General features: G+C 48.9%; 1 long non-coding RNA gene across 2 annotated transcripts; it reads left to right on the top strand.

The window, feature by feature from the left end:
• Window positions 1-17,021: 17,021 nt before the first annotated feature.
• LOC125551711 (uncharacterized) lies at window positions 17,022-19,147 on the top strand. Of its 2 annotated transcripts, none has more exons than XR_007303053.2 (2): window positions 17,022-17,610; window positions 18,678-19,147. It is a non-coding gene; the product is annotated as an uncharacterized LOC125551711 (long non-coding RNA). The 2 variants fall into 2 exon arrangements; XR_007303054.2 differs by having other exon boundaries at window positions 18,635-19,147.
• Window positions 19,148-19,488: the final 341 nt, after the last annotated feature.

The raw sequence follows: 19,488 nt of genomic DNA, 5'->3' as shown, positions 1-19,488 counted from the left end.
GCCAGGTTCATAGACCATGTATTTATGATGACGGTCATACTGACTCTTCTGACGTGACTGAGCAGTCTTGAGATTCTCACGAATAATGCGGACTTGTTCTTCGGCATGTTGGATAATATCCGGACCGAAGAGTGGACGTTCCCCAGTTTCTGACTGGTTCAGAGGGGTCCGACACTTTCGTCCAAATAACACTTCGAAGGGGGCCATCTTCAGACTAGCTTGATAGCTATTATTATAAGAGAACTCAGCATACAGAAGAGATTCCTCCCATTTCTTGCCAAAGGAAATTACACACGCTCGAAGCATGTCTTCAAGGATTTGGTTGACCTGTTCAACTTGCCCTCGCGACTGAGGATGAAACGCAGTACTGAACGACAGATGAGTTCCCATAGCTTCTTGGAAACTTTCCTAGAATCTTGAAGTGAATAAGCTGCCACGGTTCAAACTAATAACCAGTGGAATACCGTGAAGTGAAACAATTCTGGACATGTAGAGAGTTGCAAGCTGACTAGCAGTGATTGTTTCTTTGACCGCCAGAAAATGTGCAACTTTAGAAAGTCGGTCAATGACGACAAGAATAGCATCATTACCTTTCTGAGATTTGGGAAATCCAGTGACGAAGTCCATTTCAACATGGTCCCATTTCCATTCAGGAATTGAGATAGGTTGCAGAGTTTCAGTAGGCCTTTGATGCTCTGCTTTGATACGACGGCAAACATCACACTCAGCAACATATCGATCAATGTCTTGCTTCATATTAGACGACCAGAATCTCTGACGAATATCCTGGTACATCTTTGTACTACCAGGATGGATGGACAGAGGCATATCATGAGCTTCTTTCATAACCTTTTTAGTCTGATCCATGTTTGTCCTCAAACATGGTACCACTAGGCGACCTTTGAAGTACAAGGCGCCATCATCGGCGATAGTGAAGAATGAGGGCTTTCCTTCTGTGAGATGGTGTTTAATCTTCTGGACTTCAGAGTCATAACCTTGAATAGTCTTTATACCGTCTATGAGATCTGGTAAGACAGCCAGGGTATTTAGAGAACCCTTAGTAACAACATGAAGATTCATCTTTTGGAACTCTGGGGGAGGGGGAGCGAGTTCACCAGGAGGGACAATATGCAGGATTAGCTTTCTAAACTCTTCTACAAGCAAGGGCTGAACTTTGTGAACCTGGAGGTGATTGCACTAAGACTTGCGGCTCAAGGCATCAACCATTACATTAGCCTTGCCTGGGGTATAGGATATACCTACATCAAAGTCTGCAACAGTCTCCATCCATCTCTGCTGACGAAGGTTCAGGTCTGGCTGAGTAAACAGATACTTCAGACTTTGGTGGTCGGTGAAGATCTCGCAATGGTTACCAGAAGGTAATGTCGCCACTGCTTCAGAGCATGAATGACAACAGCAAGCTCGAGGTCATGAACTGGGTAGTTGTCGCGACCGGTTTTCCGGGCATTAAATTCCAGAAAAGGGCCGTTGTGCTCACCAGCCCCAGGATTAGTTAGCTGATGAGGCACCAACTTGTTATAGAAATTCCAAGCAAAAGTGCAAAATATATAGTACAAGACCATTGTGTCCTATGAGTACATCAAATGGTTTCTAGTGGTTGAGGGCGGAAGCGGTTTGTGGATCACCATGGTCTATGGGACTCCATTTCCCACAGGAACAGCTGACCAGGTTAACTCCTATCTTCGCGAGGCTGCTATCACCGTTGCTTAGGTCCCGAGGCTGTCATCGCCACGCTCCTCTCCAAGCAAGCAATCTGGCCAAGACAATAGCCAGGGACAAGCCAGTGAGTACTTTGAATGTACTCGCAAACATTAAGAACACAGGTATAATATAATTGATCAACATGTACTGAAATATTCTATGATCACATCGTCAGTCATAAATAAAATCTTGATTTAAGCAGGTTATTTATATGCAACCGTAATATGCAATGACAGAATAGAAATAAAATGCACCGATCGGATGTGTGAAGCGACATCTCGAAAGGATAGAAAAAGTGAGCATGCCTCAGTCGGGCGTCTTAGCGACACCACGTAAGGGGCTTATAAAGTAAATAAAATAACAAGCATGCCACAGTCGGGCGTCTGAGCGACGCCACATAAAGGGCTTATAAGAAAATGAAATAACAAACATGCCGCAGTCGGGCGTTTGTGCGACGCCGCATAAAGGGCTTATGAGTAAATGAAGTAACCACATGCCACAGTCGGGCGTCTGAGCGACACCACATAAAGGGCTTGTAAAGATAAATGAAATAACGAACCTGCCATAGTCGGGCGTCTGAGCGACGCCACATAAAGGGCTTGTAAAAAAATAAATGAAATAACGAACCTGCCACAGTCGGGCGTCTGAGCGACGCCACATAAAGGGCTTATAATCATAGTGAATATCCAGGAGGTGGTACCGTCCCAGGGATATTCCTTATTTCAAACAATACAACCAGTTAGTCCATAATGATAACAATCATAACCATCATATATCACATGTCATCATCAATATTCGAGTTTAGTGGTTTCTCCTCCGAAGACCGACACTAAGACCGACACTTGACCCATCCCAGACTGTAATCCTTAACCATGGACACGGCTATTCGAATAGGTTTAATATCTCTGCAGAGGGTGTACTCTTTACCCACGAGTAACGGATTCCTTTAGTCCATCGGGACTAATTCCGTCTACGGTCTTTTAATTGAAAACACACCTGACTTGCACACACCAGCTTTTACTCGTGTCTGGAATCACCCACGACACTTGTTAAGCAAAACTCTAAGTGGGGAGGCTACAACCTCGCGTAGCATGGGATCAAATTTCTATCGCGCGCTCTAAGGGGTGCCCCCCTCTCGGTCCCAACCGGATACACCCATGCCCCCGGACCAGGTGGCATGCCTACCAGCTACAACCGGTATCTTCCACCATGGCCTCTCTGTACAGTGTGTGCCAAGACAAGGGTTAACAACTTACTGAACCATACCCCACCTACGGTAGGAACCAGTGGTAGTACGAAACAAGTATGGGGGTTACCGGAATAAGACTCAATCTATGGCCGACTCAGGAGGCTTATGAGTTTCCTGCATGACATGTGTAATAAAATTATTTCAACCAACAAATCAACACTCATTATACCTTGCCATGCCATACCGGGTATAACCGTCCCGACGGGGACCGGCGACAAGCTCACTCCTACCCAAGGCAGAGGCTTTCCCGGATTCCTTTCCGGCATGCATGCAAGGCACATGAGGATGATTACCATCACAAGTATATTCATTCCCAACAGCAGGGAAAATCACTAATATGCATCCATGCAAATGACCATATCACATGAAATAACAAGTTCTCCGAAATAAGGTGGTGTTATAAACGTGTCAACTAACACATCAAAGATATTATGTCAGGGTTCAAGATGCTTGCCTTTAAGGTGTGGAGAGGTGGGGGTGCTCTCCAAAACTTTTGAAAGTTTTCTTCCTCTCTCCAAAATCCTATTTTCAATAAATTTGAATTAACACACAATTTCAAAACAGCACAAAAAAGTTGTTTGAATTTTTTTTCAAATAAATATGATAAAAAACTAGAAAAAAATTTAAAGAGGACAGAAAAAGAATCAATCAAAAACCATTTTCTGTTTAAAAGTTATAAGAGTTTTAATCCAGCGACTTTTCTGTAATGAAACAGAAACTTTCCAGGGTTCTCTTTATAAAATCAGAAAACGCTTCAGTCCCGAATATGCCAGTTCAGTGGAGAAAGCGTATTCTGCCCGAAGGCGTTTCCAGAAAACGATTCGAAAAGAATAAAAGGCTGACGGGGCGGACCCACCCGTCGGGTTTGAAAACAGAAGCAGAGCTTTGGCGCTAGAGGGCCGCGGCGATCGCCGGCGGCGATCTACGGCGAGGCAGGGGGATCGGAGGTTACCAACGTGCTCATGGCGTCACTCCGCGTCGGTTGGTGGTGGTGGTGGTGGTCGGCGAGCACCACATCGGCGGTGGCTCCTGCTCCGGCGGACGGTGGTTCGGGCGTGGATGGAGCTCGCCGGAGAGTGCTGCGAAGGGCAAATTGAGGAGGGGGTTAGGCCTCCGGTAGCTAGAGGAGGTGATTGACGGAGTCTGGGCGCTGGGGACGGCCTCACCGAAGAGAACGTTGCCGGAGCCCGAGGCGGGCGGAGGTGGCCGGAGTCGAGGAAGAAAGGCTCCTCGAGGCTCCTCCAGTGGCTAGGCGGGGTCTGGCGAGGTGGTGGAGTTGTGCGGGGGCAAGAGCAAGCTCGAGGGGGCTATATATAGACGGCCTGAGGCGGTTGCCGTGAACGGATAAGTCCGGCGGGTGATTACGGTGGCGCTGTGGGTGGACGGTTGGCTTAGGGGCTTGAGCATCATCTAGGTGAAGCAGCGGTGCCATCCCAGTGTCCAACTCAGCACGGGAGGGAGGATTACGGCCTGCCCTCGACGGAACGGCCGCACGGCACGCCGACGGTAGAGAACGCGCTCTGCGCATGCCAGGCCACGGCGACGGTGCAGCATGCGTGCGCTGGCAAGGAGGTGGCCACGCGGAGCTCTCAGAAGATTTGGGCGGTGCTGAACGGCGTTATGCCGCAGTGTTGCCCCCTGTCGGCCGCTACGGTGGCTCTGCCGCCGCGGGACATGCCGGCGCAGGCGGGCCAGGGCGCCACCGATGCCAGGAAGGTGCCAAGCGTGCGTGCGGGGTGCTGGCCAAGGGGATGGGGCCGTGTGCATCGCGCCAGGGTGCACTGTGGTCGCGTGACCGAAGTCTGACGAAACTGAAACTCTGAACTTTACTGAATTTCTGAAAGTGCAAAGAAACAGTGCAGTTCAGGTGTTCGACAAAATGCTTTTGGCATGAAGGGATTTTTCCTTGAGCTGAAACTTGGTGTAGTGGCCTCTCATTGCACCAGGAGGCTGCCTGAATTTTGGTAGAATTTTTGGAGAAGAGAAAATATGAATTTCACCAAATTTGACAAATCTGGTCCAAACTTGCAGAGGCTGAAACTTGAAAATTTTGAAAATAAGAAAAGTGGCTCTTGATGGTTCTAGGTTGTGGGTGCTAAGGACTATCCAGAGGAGTTGGTTTGAGATCAAAACTCAAAGGAAATTAGGTGCTTGCTTTGCAAATCACCTAGGCTTAAAATAATTGACAGAATTGTTTTGGGGAATAGAATAAATGAAATAAAATCCAAAAATGGGTTGGACTTGTTGGAACAGAATGAAAATGAGGTTGATTCACTCAAAATTTTCAAATAACACATTGGGTTTTTGCATAAAGTGATTTAAAAACATCACATGACATCTCCAAATTTTGGTTGGAACTTTAAGTGAATTTATCAAATGGTTGTAGTTCACATATGGCCATGTAACCTTTAAAAACCATTTTTTCAAGAAAATAAAGATCAAGCAAATTAATTATGTAATTAGTTCTACTAATAAAAGAAAAGTTTTTCTTGAGAGGTTAAACAAGTCCAAAAACATATTTGAAAAGTTTTCACTTTGGGGGAAAAACTCCATAAATCAAGGGAGGAAAAGGTTCAAAAATAAAAAAGGGAGCCTAGAAAATAAAAGTTTTAATTTCCTGGCAAAATTTTAATTAATAAAACAAGGTCAAAAATTTGGGGTGTCACAACACTACCCCCCTTAAGAAAAATCTCGCCCTCGAGATTTGATAAGGGTTGTTTTTTTTTTTGAAAATATCTTCCCTGTTAGTTGGAACCAAAAAGCTTACTCATAGCACAAACTTTGTGTGGCCGGGGTTGGTTTTTGGTACGCTCGAAGTAAAATGCAACCGTTCACCGACGTACTCAAGCATGGTTATAATTAAAAAACGGGGCGCTCAAGCAAACAGCATGCAATCATGGCGACACACAAATACAGGGCGTGGCCGTACTAAGGCTCGGTACTAATCGAGTAAATTAGTCTACCTCGTTCATATCCAAGCGAGCGTGCCTTGTGGATGTCGAGGCTTCTCTTCGGGTCTCACTGTCGGGATTAGCTGGAGTGGGTTGAGGGGCTGCAGGCTCGGGGTAGCGATGATGACCATCTCGGGGATTGTTGGCCACAACCCCGTTGGAGTGTGCTCCCAAGAGGCGACGAAGCACTTCTGGGGTCATCGAAGCACCTTGGCCGACGGCTGGGGCAGATCTCAGGGACTCGATCGGGTGTCCAAACAGCACGACTGGGTTGTCGGTGTTGGGCTCGTTCTCTTCTCCCGCCGGTGCTCGACGAACCAGCTCTCCACGAGCTGCGATTAGATCAATGGTGATTTGATCGAACAGTTCCTCTAGTGCACCTACATAGCGCACTAGATGCAACAATGCAGGATCTGTCTCGTGATCTCCGTTGGCAACTTGGGGTGGCCTACCATACCCTTCACATCTAGGGTAGTAGTGGAACGAGCGACAGTTAACTCTGGGCAACAAGTGCCGGAGATGAACTATAGCCTCTCGAGCAGCTAGTTGGATGGCTTGAGGCTCAAAGGAAGTTGTCCTTCCGGTGAACCTATAGGGGCGCTCGGGCGCTAGACCCCTACCGTAGATGTGTATAGTGGCCCAGAATTGTCGGCTCTCACTGCTCATTGGTCCTTGGTACACAACATATTCTGGGGACTCTTCTAACGCATAGGCACGACGGTTGAGGTTTGCGAGTATGGTCACAAAGCCTCCAAGGTTGGTTGCTGTGGTCTCATTGTGGACGATGGGTCCTGGCATTTTAGCTCGGTTTGGGTAGAGGCTGTGCTGTGTTGGGTTCAGGCTAGCATGCCCTTTTATAGAAAAGAGAACGGAGTCTTCCTTCGCACGCTTGTGAGAAAGACTATTCAGGATTCGGTCACTGGTGCATGAGCGACAGGTTGGGTTGATAGGTTGGGCACCGACTGCCAAAAGGTGTCGGGTCACGGTGTGGCTATCTTGCAAGGGAAGCTTGACTGGGGTTTGGCTGAGGTCTGGTGGGTTGGTTTGCCTAAGTTTATTGACCTGGCTAAGATAGGATTAGCCAATGGTCAGCCTGGCTCTGATACCAAGTTTGTCGCGATCGGTTTTCCGGGCATTAAATTCCAGAAAAGGGCCGTTGTGCTCACCAGCCCCAGGATTACTGTTAGCTGATGAGGCACCAACTTGTTACAGAAATTCCAAACAAAAGTGCAAAATATATAGTACAAGACCATTGTGGCCTATGAGTACATCAAATGGTTTCTAGTGGTTGAGGGCGGAAGCGGTTTGTGGACCACCACGGTCTATGGGACTCCATTTCCCACAGGAACAGCTGACCAGGTTAACTCCTATCTTCGCGAGGCTGCTATCACCGTTGCTTAGGTCCCGAGGCTGTCATCGCCACGCTCCTCTCCAAGCAAGCAATCTGGCCAAGACAATAGCCAGGGACAAGCCAGTGAGTACTTTGAATGTACTCGCAAACATTAAGAACACAGGTATAATATAATTGATCAACATGTACTGAAATATTCTATGATCACATCGTCAGTCATAAATAAAATCTTGATGCAAGCAGGTTATTTATATGCAACCGTAATATGCAATGACAGAATAGAAATAAAATGCACCGATCGGATGTCCGAAGCGACATCTCGAAAGGATAGAAAAAGTGAGCATGCCTCAGTCGGGCGTCTTAGCGACACCACGTAAGGGGCTTATAAAGTAAATAAAATAACAAGCATGCCACAGTCGGGCGTCTGAGCGACACCACATAAAGGGCTTATAAGAAAATGAAATAACAAACATGCCGCAGTCGGGCGTCTGTGCGACGCCGCATAAAGGGCTTATGAGTAAATGAAGTAACCACATGCCACAGTCGGGCGTCTGAGCGACACCACATAAAGGGCTTGTAAAGATAAATGAAATAACGAACTTGCCACAGTCGGGCATCTGAGCGACGCCACATAAAGGGCTTGTAAAAAAATAAATGAAATAACGAACCTGCCACAGTCGGGCGTCTGAGCGACGCCACATAAAGGGCTTATAATCATAGTGAATATCCAGGAGGTCGTACCGTCCCAGGGATATTCCTTATTTCAAACAATACAACCGGTTAGTCCATAATGATAACAATCATAACCATCATATATCACATGTCATCATCAATATTCGAGTTTAGTGGTTTCTCCTCCGAAGACCGGCACTAAGACCGACACTTGACCCATCCCAGACTGTAATCCTTAACCATGGACACGGCTATTCGAATAGGTTTAATATCTCTGCAGAGGGTGTACTATTTACCCACGAGTAACGGATTCCTTTAGTCCATCGGGACTAATTCCGTCTACGGTCTTTTAATTGAAAACACAGCTGACTTGCACACACCAGCTTTTACTCGTGTCTAGAATCACCCACGACACTTGTTAAGAAAAACTCTAAGTGGGGAGGCTACAACCTCGCGTAGCATGGGATCAAATTTCTATCGCGCGCTCTAAGGGGTGCCCCCTCTCGGTCCCAACCGGATACACCCATGCCCCCGGACCAGGTGGCATGCCTACCAGCTACAACCGGTACCTTCCACCATGGCCTCTCTGTACAGTGTGTGCCAAGACAAGGATTAACAACTTACTGAACCATACCCCACCTACGGTAGGGACCAGTGGCAGTACGAAACAAGTATGGGGGTTACCGGAACAAGACTCAATCTATGGCCGACTCAGGAGGCTTATGAGTTTCCTGCATGACATGTGTAATAAAATTATTTCAACCAACAAATCAACACTCATTATACCTTGCCATGCCATACCGGGTATAACCGTCCCGACGGGGACCGGCGACAAGCTCACTCCTACCCAAGGCAGAGGCTTTCCCGGATTCCTTTCCAGCATGCATGCAAGGCACATGAGGATGATTACCATCACAAGTATATACATTCCCAACAGCAAGGAAAATCACTAATATGCATCCATGCAAATGACCATATCACATGAAATAACAAGTTCTCTGAAATAAGGTGGTGTTATAAACGTGTCAACTAACACATCAAAGATATTATGTCAGGGTTCAAGATGCTTGCCTTCAAGGTGTGGAGAGGTGGGGGTGCTCTCCAAAACTTTTGAAGATTTCTTCCTCTCTCCAAAATCCTATTTTCAATAAATTTGAATTAACACACATTTTCAAAACAGCACAAAAAAGTTGTTTGAATTTTTTTTCAAATAAATATGATAAAAAACTAGACAAAAATTTAAAGAGGACAGAAAAAGAATGAATCAAAAATCATTTTCTGTTTAAAAGTTATAAGAGTTTTAATCCAGGGACTTTTCTGTAATGAAACAGAAACTTTCCAGGGTTCTCTTTATAAAATCAGAAAACGCTTCAGTCCCGAATACGCCAGTTCAGTGGAGAAAGCGTATTTTGCCCAAAGGCATTTCCAGAAAATGATTAGAAAAGAATAAAAGGCTGACGTGGCGGACCCACCCGTCGGCTTTGAAAACAGAAGCAGAGCTTTGGCGCTAGAGGGCCGCGGCGATCGCCGGCGGCGATCTACGGCGAGGCAGGGGGATCGGAGGTTACCAACGTGCTCATGGCGTCACTCCGCGTCGGTTGGTGGTGGTGGTGGTGGTCGGCGAGCACCACGTCGGCGGTGGCTCCTGCTCCGACGGACGGTGGTTCGGGCGTGGATGGAGCTCGCCGGAGAGTGCTGCGAAGGGCAAATTGAGAAGGGGGTTAGGCCTCCGGTAGCTAGAGGAGGTGATTGACGGAGTCTAGGCGCCGGGGACGGCCTCACCGAAGAGAACGTTGCCGGAGCCCAAGGCGGACGGAGGTGGCCGGAGTCGAGGAAGAAAGGCTCCTTGAGGCTCCTCCAGTGGCTAGGCGGGGTCTGGTGAGGTGGTGGAGTTGTGCGGGGGCAAGAGCGAGCTCGGGGGGCTATATATAGACGGCCCGAGGCGGTTGCCATGAACGGGTAAGTCCGGCGGGCGATTACGGCGGCGCTGTGGGTGGACGGTCGGCTTAGGGGCTTGAGCATCGTCTAGGTGAAGCAGCGGTGCCATCCCAGTGTCCAACTCAGCACGGGAGGGAGGATTACGGCCTGCCCTCGACGGAACGGCCGCACGGCCCGCCGGCGGTAGAGAACGCGCTCTACGCGTGCCAGGCCACGGCGACGGTGCTGCATGCGTGCGCTGGCAAGGAGGTGGCCACGCGGAGCTCTCAGAAGGTTTGGGCGGTGCTGAACGGCGTTATGCCGCAGTGTTGCCCCCTGTCGGCCGCTACGGTGGCTCTGCCGCCGCGGGACACGCCGGCGCAGGCGGGCCAGGGCGCCACCGACGCCAGGAAGGCGCCAAGCGCGCGTGCGGGGTGCTGGCCAAGGGGATGGGGCCGTGTGCATCGCGCTAGGGTGCACTGTGGTCGCGTGACCGAAGTCTGACGAAACTGAAACTCTGAACTTTACTGAATTTCTGAAAGTGCAAAGAAACAGTGCAGTTCAGGTGTTTGACAGAATGCTTTTGCCATGAAGGGATTTTTCCTTGAGCCGAAACTTGGTGGAGTGGCCTCTCATTGCACCAGGAGGCTGCCTGAATTTTGGTAGAATTTTTGGAGAAGAGAAAATATGAATTTCACCAAATTTGACAAATCTGGTCCAAACTTGCAGAGGCTGAAACTTGAAAATTTTGAAAAGAAGAAAAGTGGCTCTTGATGGTTCTAGGTTGTGGGTGCTAAGGACTATCCAGAGGAGTTGGTTTGAGATCAAAACTCAAAGGAAATTAGGTGCTTGCTTTGCAAATCACCTAGGCTTAAAATAATTGTCAGAATTGTTTTGGGGAATAGAATAAATGAAATAACAACCAAAAATGGGTTGGACTTGTTGGAATAGAATGAAAATGAGGTTGATTCACTCAAAATTTTCAAATAACACATTGGGTTTTTGCATAAAGTGATTTAAAAACATCACATGACATCTCCAAATTTTGGTTGGAACTTTAAGTGAATTTATCAAATGGTCGTAGTTCAAATATGGCCATGTAACATTTAAAAACCATTTTCTCAAGAAAATAAAGATCAAGCAAATTAATTATGTAATTATTTCTACTAATAAAAGAAAAGTTTTTCTTGATAGGTTAAACAAGTCCAAAAACATATTTGAAAAGTTTTCACTTTGAGGGAAAAACTCCATAAATCATGGGAGGAAAAGGTTCAAAAATAAAAAGGGAGCCTAGAAAATAAAAGTTTTAATTTCCTGGCAAAATTTTAATTAATAAAACAAGGTCAAAAATTTGGGGTGTCACAGTAGTTCTGTTCATGAGGGTGCAGCTGACGAGAGGCATAAGCAATCACTCTGTGCTCTTGCATTAGGACACAGCCTAATCCTTGACGGGAATCGTCGAAGTAAATGACGAAGTCCTTCTTAGTATCAGGTGGAGCAAGGACTGGGGCAGAAGTCAACTTGTCTTTGAGTGCTTGGAAACTTTCCTGACACTTGTCTATCCATTGGAACTTGACACCCTTATGCAACAGGTTAGTCAGAGGCCTGGCGATCTTGGAGAAGTTCTCTACGAATCGACGACAATAGCTGGCGAGACCGAGAAAACTTCGGACTTGCTAGACATTCTTCGGAGGAGTCCAATCGAGAATATCCTGGACTCGTTCAGGGTTGACGGCAATACCATCCATGGAGATGACATGCCGAAGATAGGTCACTTCGGGTAGCCATAATTCACACTTGGAATACTTAGCGTAGAGTTGATGCTCTCGAAGCTTTTCCAGCAAAGGCCAAAATGTTCAGCATGTTCTTCTTTGTTCTTGGAAAACACAAGGATATCATCCAGATAAACCGCGACGAACTTGTCGAGGTAATCCATGAATATATAGTTCATCAGACGAGAGAAGGTGGCGGGAGCATTCGTTAAGCCGAATGACATGACGGTGTACTCGTATGATCCATACCGAGTCACGAAGGCGGTCTTTGGGATATCCTCTTCACGAACACGGATCTGGTGGTAACCCAACCTCAAGTCGAGTTTGGAGAACACTGATGAACCGGCCAGTTGACCATGAAGATCATTGATCCGAGGGAGGGGATATTTGCTCTGAATAGTGGCTTGGTTAATAGGATGATAGTCTTGGACTAACCGGTTCGTCCCATCCTTCTTCTTAACAATGAGAGAAGGTGCTCCCCAAGGAGAGAAACTAGGGCGAATGAAGCCTTTGCTAAGAGATTTGTCGATTTCCTCCTTGAGGTCAATGAGTTCATGCGGCGGCATCTTGTAGGGTCTTTTGGCTATAGGGGTGGTGCCTGGTTTCAAGTCGATGATGAATTCGACAGCTCTAGCAGGGGGATTCCCTGGAAGTTCTTCAGGAAAGATGTCTTGGAATTCACGAACGACGGGAATTTTTTCAATGCCCTCGAGTGGTGCAGCGTTCAATGCATTCAAGGCATAAAGCCGTGTCTCGGCATTCTGAACCAGATGAGCCTGGTAAGTAATTATTTCATCAGAAGGGTGTAGCAGATGGACGGTCTTAGTGGCGCAAACTATAGAAGCATTATGCGCTTTCAACCAATCCATTCCCAAAATTAGATCAATGCTACAGGACTTCAGTACGATGGGAGAGACAAGGAATTCTAGTCCTTAGGGCATCTCCAGCCGCACCCCCAGGAAGGCCTCCCCAGGTGATTTTTTCGCGCCGGCGCCAAACAAACGGCCCAGTCGCTCCCCCAGGAGCCCGATTTTCACCCGCCTGGGCCAAAAACAGCGTCGGCGGACCCAGGCCGAACCCGGCGCGCTGGGGGGCGCCCAGGGGCGCCGGGGTGAACTGTTTTGCCGCGAAACAGCCGCGGGCCTGCCGCGTCAGCGACACGGCGCCTCGTCTTCCCCCAACGGCCTCGGTTCTCGCGGGGAATCAATGGCAAGGCTGCCGCCGGTCAGCCTTGCCATTGATTCCTCACGGGCGGCGCGTCACGGGACAACGCGCCGACGCCTCCCATCCCTCGCACACGTACACACGGGTGCGGCGCGGCTATATAGCCGGTGGCCTGCACTCGCCTGTGCCCACACCAGCCCCGCCCCTCACCGCCGCCCAGCTCCTCCCTCTCCCTACCTCTCCCGAGCGCCGCCGCCCAGCCCCTCCCTCTATCTCTCTACCTCTCCCGAGCCCGTCGCCATGGCGGAATGCTACCCCGGAGACGAGGCGGCGGCCAACGGCTTCGGCCTCCGTTCGCTCCGTGAACAGGAGTCCTGGCTCCTGTTCCAGGCGAACATCCCGGCGCCGCCGGACATGCGCGCCGGGCCGACGGGGTGGGGGCTCAGCGCCGGGGGAGTGCCCGTTCCCCCGTTGCCCGACGCCGTGGCGAAGCCGAAGTACTTCGCCAAGGAAGTAGAGGTCGTGCGCGCCTCCCTCACCGACGCCCAACTCTCCCTCCCCCAGTACGCCGCCGACAACAATGCGGCTTGGGCGGCGTATTTCGAGCGCCGCCAGCAGCAGCGCTTGGCGTCCACCAATGGCGCGCCGGTGGTCGGCGGCCGGCAAAACAGCGATGGGCGCCACTTGTGGTGGGGCATCCCCGGCCGAACACTCGAGGGCGTGCTGACGTACCTCGAGGGCAGCAACGACCCGCCGTTGGCGTACCTGGCGAGGGCGGCCGCCCCGGCGCAGCACTGACGCGCCGGGCCATGGGTGCCAAGGAGGTTCGGGTCCTCCTCCTCTTCTTCCTCCTCCCGATCTTCATCGCACTCCTCCGGCACTCCGGCCCTGCTCGGCGTCAAGGCCGAGCCCGCGGCGGAGACGCCGCTCGGTCGGCGCACTCGCAGCGCCGGCATCGTCATCAACGAGGGCGGCCGGCGCGCCTACTCATCGGCTTCTCCTCCGCGCTTCGTCAAGCCAAAGATGGAGCCGGGGCTCGCGCCGGCGAAGAAGGAGCCGGCCGCGCCGGTGACGACGGAGCTTGACGACGATGACGCGGCCCTGGAATGGGCGCGCAGGGACTCCATAGCGATGGAGAAGGGGCGCCTGGAGAAGGCGAAGGATTGCCAGCGTGCCGCCCTGCTTCGCTTCGGGGAGCGTCGACGCGGCCGCGACGAAGGCGGAGTCGTCGTCATCTGCGACAGCGACGACGACGACGACGATGCGCCGCCACCAGTCCACCATGGCGACGCCGGGCAGGGGTTCAGCAGGGGCACCCGCGTCAAGGAGGAGAAGGCCGACGACGACGATGGCGGCGACGTCGGCGACTTCAGCCAGTTTTTCCTTTAGATTAGTTTATGTATATGTGCTATGTAATGAAAATCCGCGAACTTCGCTGAAATGTGCCGAAATTTATCGTGTTTAGCCGAAATTTATCGTGTTTGGCCGAATTTTATCGTGTTTAAGCCGAACTCCGCCGAACTTCTTTTATTTTAAAACGTGCCTGGGGGCGGCCCCGGGGCCGGCGGCTAGGGACCAACTCGCCCCTAGGCCCAATTTTTGCGCCGGCTCACCCCCAGGCGGCGATTTTAGGCGCCCCCTGGGGGGCCAACGGCTGGAGATGCCCTTAGATTTCAACGGGGACATCGTTGCAAATCATGGAGGTCCGACATTGCCCTGCGGGGGTGTGTACTAATATCAAAGCATTCATGTCTTCGCTTTTAATGCCATGCATGAATGCAAAATCCTCTGACATGAATGAATTTGATGCACCTGTATCAAATAAAACGGATGCCGGTACTAAATTTATGAGGAGTGTACCCATCACTGTAGCAGGCTGGTCTTGAGCTTCATTAAGATCAACATGGTTGGCATGAACACGACCATAAGACCTGGCATTGTTGTTGCGAGGCTGGTTGCTTCCACGGCCAGCTGCGGGAAGGGCGAGTTGATTCTGATTCTGATGGCAGTCTCTGGCACGGTGACCTAGTTGACCACACTTGTAGCAGAGACCATTATTGGGAGTGGGAACAGGAGCTCGGGGTGGTTGAGATGGAAGTCTTGGCTGCCTAGTTGGTGGGGGAGGCAGACGCGGTGCAGCATAGGACAGCCTTGGAGCAGGTGCAGTTGACTGGTACATGCTGTTGGGTATCCATATCCTACGCTTCTGCGAGGAAGGGCCTGAAGATGAGACCGTGTCACAGTTGCACCTGTGAGAGCTCCGGTGTTCCTACAGACCAGTTTCGACATTGATGGCCTTGTTCACCAAGGTGGCGAAATCAGCAAAGTCATGCACTAGAAGTGCGAGCTTGATGTCAGCTTGGAGGCCATCACAGAACTTCTCCTGTCTGCGTGCATCAGTTGCAATGTCCTCTTCAGCATAGCGGGATAAATCCAGAAACTCCCGCTGATAAGCTTCGACAGTTTTGTTGCCCTGGGTGAGGTTGCAGAACTCACGCTTCTTCCGGTCCATGTCTCCCTAAGGAATGAAGCAGGCACGGAAAGCAGCTTGGAAGTCTGGCCAGGTGATGATTGTTCCAACCGGCAGAGTACACCTGTGGCTATCCCACCATTGAGCGGCGGGTCCTTTCAGGAAGAATGAAGCAAAGGTGACATAGCTGGCAGGGGCTACATCAGCAGACTCCATCTCATAGGTGATGTCACAGAGCCAGTCATCAGCATCCAGAGGCTGAGTTGAGCTGCGGTACACAATTGGGTTGAGGCGCATGAAATCCTGCAGAGTCACTTGGGCTGGCTGCTGGTTCATATTGGGGCGAGGAAACTGAGCCATCATATTTTCCATGAACTGTTGGATCATACCAGCCATCTACCTAGGCGGTAGTGGGGCATCGCCACCACAACCACGACCACCTGGTCTAACCATCCTACTAACTTATAACAGGGGTAGTTCAGCATTGAGAAATTTGCAAGGACAAGAATCATTCATGATGAAACATGCTTAATGAATGGAACACGATAGTTACTACATAGTAGTTGGCATATCTTACAAAAGGGATCATGCATAGAGTTCGATATACAGAGTTCAGTACATAGACTAAAGACATCATAGGCGGCACGCAAGCTCACGGTGAATGCATATAACACTAACAAGCAAGCCTACATCAGTCCTAGGAGGAATTGTGGAGGTAGGTGTAACCTGACAGCTGGTAGTGACGCGACGGGAAGTCCTCCACGTCAGTAGACTGGGGTCCGTGGATACTCTTGTGCAGAACCCGACGCTCAGGTGGCAGAAGAGGACCAAGTGCGGGAGAGTAGCCTCCCACATCTGGCCAGCCGACACCCTGGGGCATCATGGTCCTGGCAAGGTAGATCACAGAACGCGACAGATCACCAGATCGGACAAAGAGGGTGCAACAGCGTTAGATCATGGTAAAGGTGCTGGTGGGTGGTGTACAACTCGTGGCGAAGATCTCGGTTAGCTCTATCCAACCCATCAGCATGCAGAACCAGGTTCTAATGGTAGAAGGGTTCTCGGGTGACAATGGAGTAGGCAGCAGTGTAGTACCCCTCCACACCAACATCAAACGCGATAGCAATGTGCCTAAAAGGGGAGGTGTCCAACTCCTGATACTCTCCACGAAGACGTGTCAGAGCAGCATAAGCAGCATCATGGACTGTCATGTCGATAGTCACTCCAACACCATGAGCAGTGTGCAGCACGGTAGTGGAGTCATACTCCCAAGAGTAGAGGTGGACGATGGCACGGTACTGCTCCTGGTTAAAGTCCTGATACTCCTCGTAGACGGTGTACTCAGGGTGCCAGCGATAACCCAGATAGGTCATCATATCAACAAACACAACAGGTGATCCTGAGGCACCAATGGCCGTCGTGTGGCGCACGACCTGTCTCGTGGGTTCCATCTGAAAACAAAGATGTTTCAAAGGAGTCAAATGACAATGTGGATAATGGTCAATATACTACTCTAAGGAATAGCTAGGGCTTATCCAACTTTGGGGTGAATGTGGTCACGGGATCCTAATGTTAGACACTACACCACAACACTTAATCCATAGCAATTAACTGTTGGGAGAAATACCAGATTACAGGCAAATGATCTGCCGGGTATGGTTTTTACAGCCAGTAGAAGTGTTGAATGGCAGATAAACTGCCGGGAGAATTCGAGCATGGCCCACCCGAGCGAGTTTGCCCCCGTGGCGCGAGAATGTCCAAACTCACTGGCGCAAGACAGCGCGCGAGGCACTGAAAATTTTCACTGAAAAAATTATAGTCGCTGCCCCACCAGTTCTCCCCCAAATCGAACCCTCCTCCCCAGCCCATCCCTCCTCCCTGACCCACGCCGCCGCCGACCCTCTCCGCCCTCGATAGTGCCCTCCACCGCCGAACCGTGCAACCTCCACTGATTTTAATGGCGGCGGTGCATCGAGGTCAACGTCGCCTCCCTCCACTCGCATCTGGTGTGCGAGGTCAACATCGCCATCGGGATTGGTCAACGCCGTCGGTGCATCTAGATCGACGCTTGCCTCCATCCCCAGCACCAGATCCCACGACAGCACCAGGCCTCTCCATCGTTCTGCAAGCCCACCGACAACGAGCACAAGAGGAAGTAGTGCTTCTTGGCTCCTCTACTGTCTCTGTGTTGTCGCACCACCACCATGCTGATGCGCCCTACACCCCCATGGACCTCCATCTGACAAGGACAGGCGGGTTTCCTCCACCCCGATGGCGAGCGTAGTGCGTGCCCCTCACTGCTACAGGCTGCTCAGATCCAGCAAGGTGGAAACCAGATGCAAGTGAGATTTCCTTCCCAAGGCTGTGAACCCCTCCTTCTCTACTTATGAGCAGTACATGTCAGGAATATGTCCTCATCTATACACATAAATTTCTACTACTATACATTGCATCTTATTTATTGTATGCTTTCCTGGTCTATTGAACTGGAATTGAAGTACTGCTTTGGTTTGTTATTAAATCTCATGTATGTACCTGAATACCATCTATGGTTTACTTTCTTAGATACATTAAATTTTAGTAAGTTTCATGGATCAGTTTTTCACATCTAAAGTATGGTGTGATCCCTTCTGATTATGTGTTGATGATCATAATGGATTATGGAATGGTAAGCTACTCTGAAGCTTCTGATTACTGTCCTCGCTATTGTATATTTAAAAACATGATTCATATGATATTTTTTGATTTTTTGTCCTCACATAATCACCCAGTTATTGAATTATGCCATTAAAAGTATACCAAATGCTCTTTTATTACCGTATTTTGTGCTCATGGGTACAATTTATTTGTTTTGATGTTTTTACCAAGTAGACACTTTGTTGTGCTGTTAAGTGATCAAACTAATCATTATTTTAAGCTATGTAACAAATATTTACTTTGGATTCTGGTAAGAAACAGAAATAATATCAATGTTGTAAAAATTGATCTACTTGTGTCACAGATTGTATAGAAACAGCGGAAACTAGAGTCAGGATCATGTATACTTGCTTTCTAGTTATCATTTGAGATTTGACCTAAGTCAGCAGAATTCTTTTTTGTAACATGGTTCTCATCTCTGAACACATGTTGTTTTCCTTTTATGTTAAGATTTTTTTAAACAAACGCATTAATTGACAAATGATTTTTTAGCTTTTTATTGTATCTTTTTGCAGGGGTTTTGTTAGATTTTTATAATGTTTTAATTCTCTAAAATCAATTATTCCAAAGATTCATTGCTAGTGCTCCATGCTATAAAGTTTCAATGCTTTTAGCAGCTATATTAATCCAAAGGTTTTCTATAAATGACTAACTCATTACATCCAGCAGGTTCTATATTTGTTTCTTCATCGGTACCATCTTATTTGTTCAGGTTGGCGTCACATTGGAAGATCTTTTGGTCAACATGTAGTTGAGCTAGTCAACTAGAATGTCTACATGGTTATTCTTCTGTTCACGGTGACAACACAATCAAGTGATGCGTGGCTAATATGTGATCTTTTAAGCATGGCAAGTTTGGTGACTCTTCGGCCGGAGACATGTGGACCTCTTAGAATAACGTAGTTTCACATGATGGCGGCGTATTGGTATTCAGAACATCTCATGAATATGGCAATGCCATTCGAGAAACGACTGAGCAGAAATATACAAAAGTGTAAACATGCCATTATTTCCTAGACATAGCTGTAGCCATAAGTCAAGCTCAAACAGTTTTTAGCTTAGTTTGGAGACATAACGTCTTATTGTCTCATGTAAATTATGTTTACCGATGTGGCTGGTTGCTACTGAACAGATCTATGGATGTTGAAATTTTCAATTTTTATTCTAAATGTGTTTGATGTCTGCTATTGAATCTTAAGTGGAATGATGTATGATGCCTGGGCATATTGTGCTTGATACTAAATTGGGGATATGTTGCCTAGAACAGCCTAGCTTGTTGGTGAAACGAAACATGGTGGCGTACTATCTACCGGGCAAACTTGTTTGTGCTAGCTGTATAACTGCCGGCACATACATGAGCTAGGGCAGAAAAAATGTCGGGAGAATCTATCTGCCAGGACAAGTAATCCCCGGCAGCCGTTCTCGTGGTGGTTCTATCTGCCGGGAATATCACTGTCCCGGCAGTTTATCTGCCCTTTAAACAGGCTTTTCCCGGCAGTTTTTTTGTCCGTACATCAGTGTTG

The sequence above is a fragment of the Triticum urartu genome, chromosome 4A (assembly GCF_056163025.1).
Source record: "Triticum urartu cultivar PI428250 chromosome 4A, HENAU_Tu73, whole genome shotgun sequence".
Classification (NCBI taxonomy): Eukaryota; Viridiplantae; Streptophyta; class Magnoliopsida; order Poales; family Poaceae; genus Triticum; species Triticum urartu.
The sequence above is the reverse complement of the archived record's forward strand: the minus strand, read 5'-3'. Positions and strand labels throughout refer to the sequence as shown.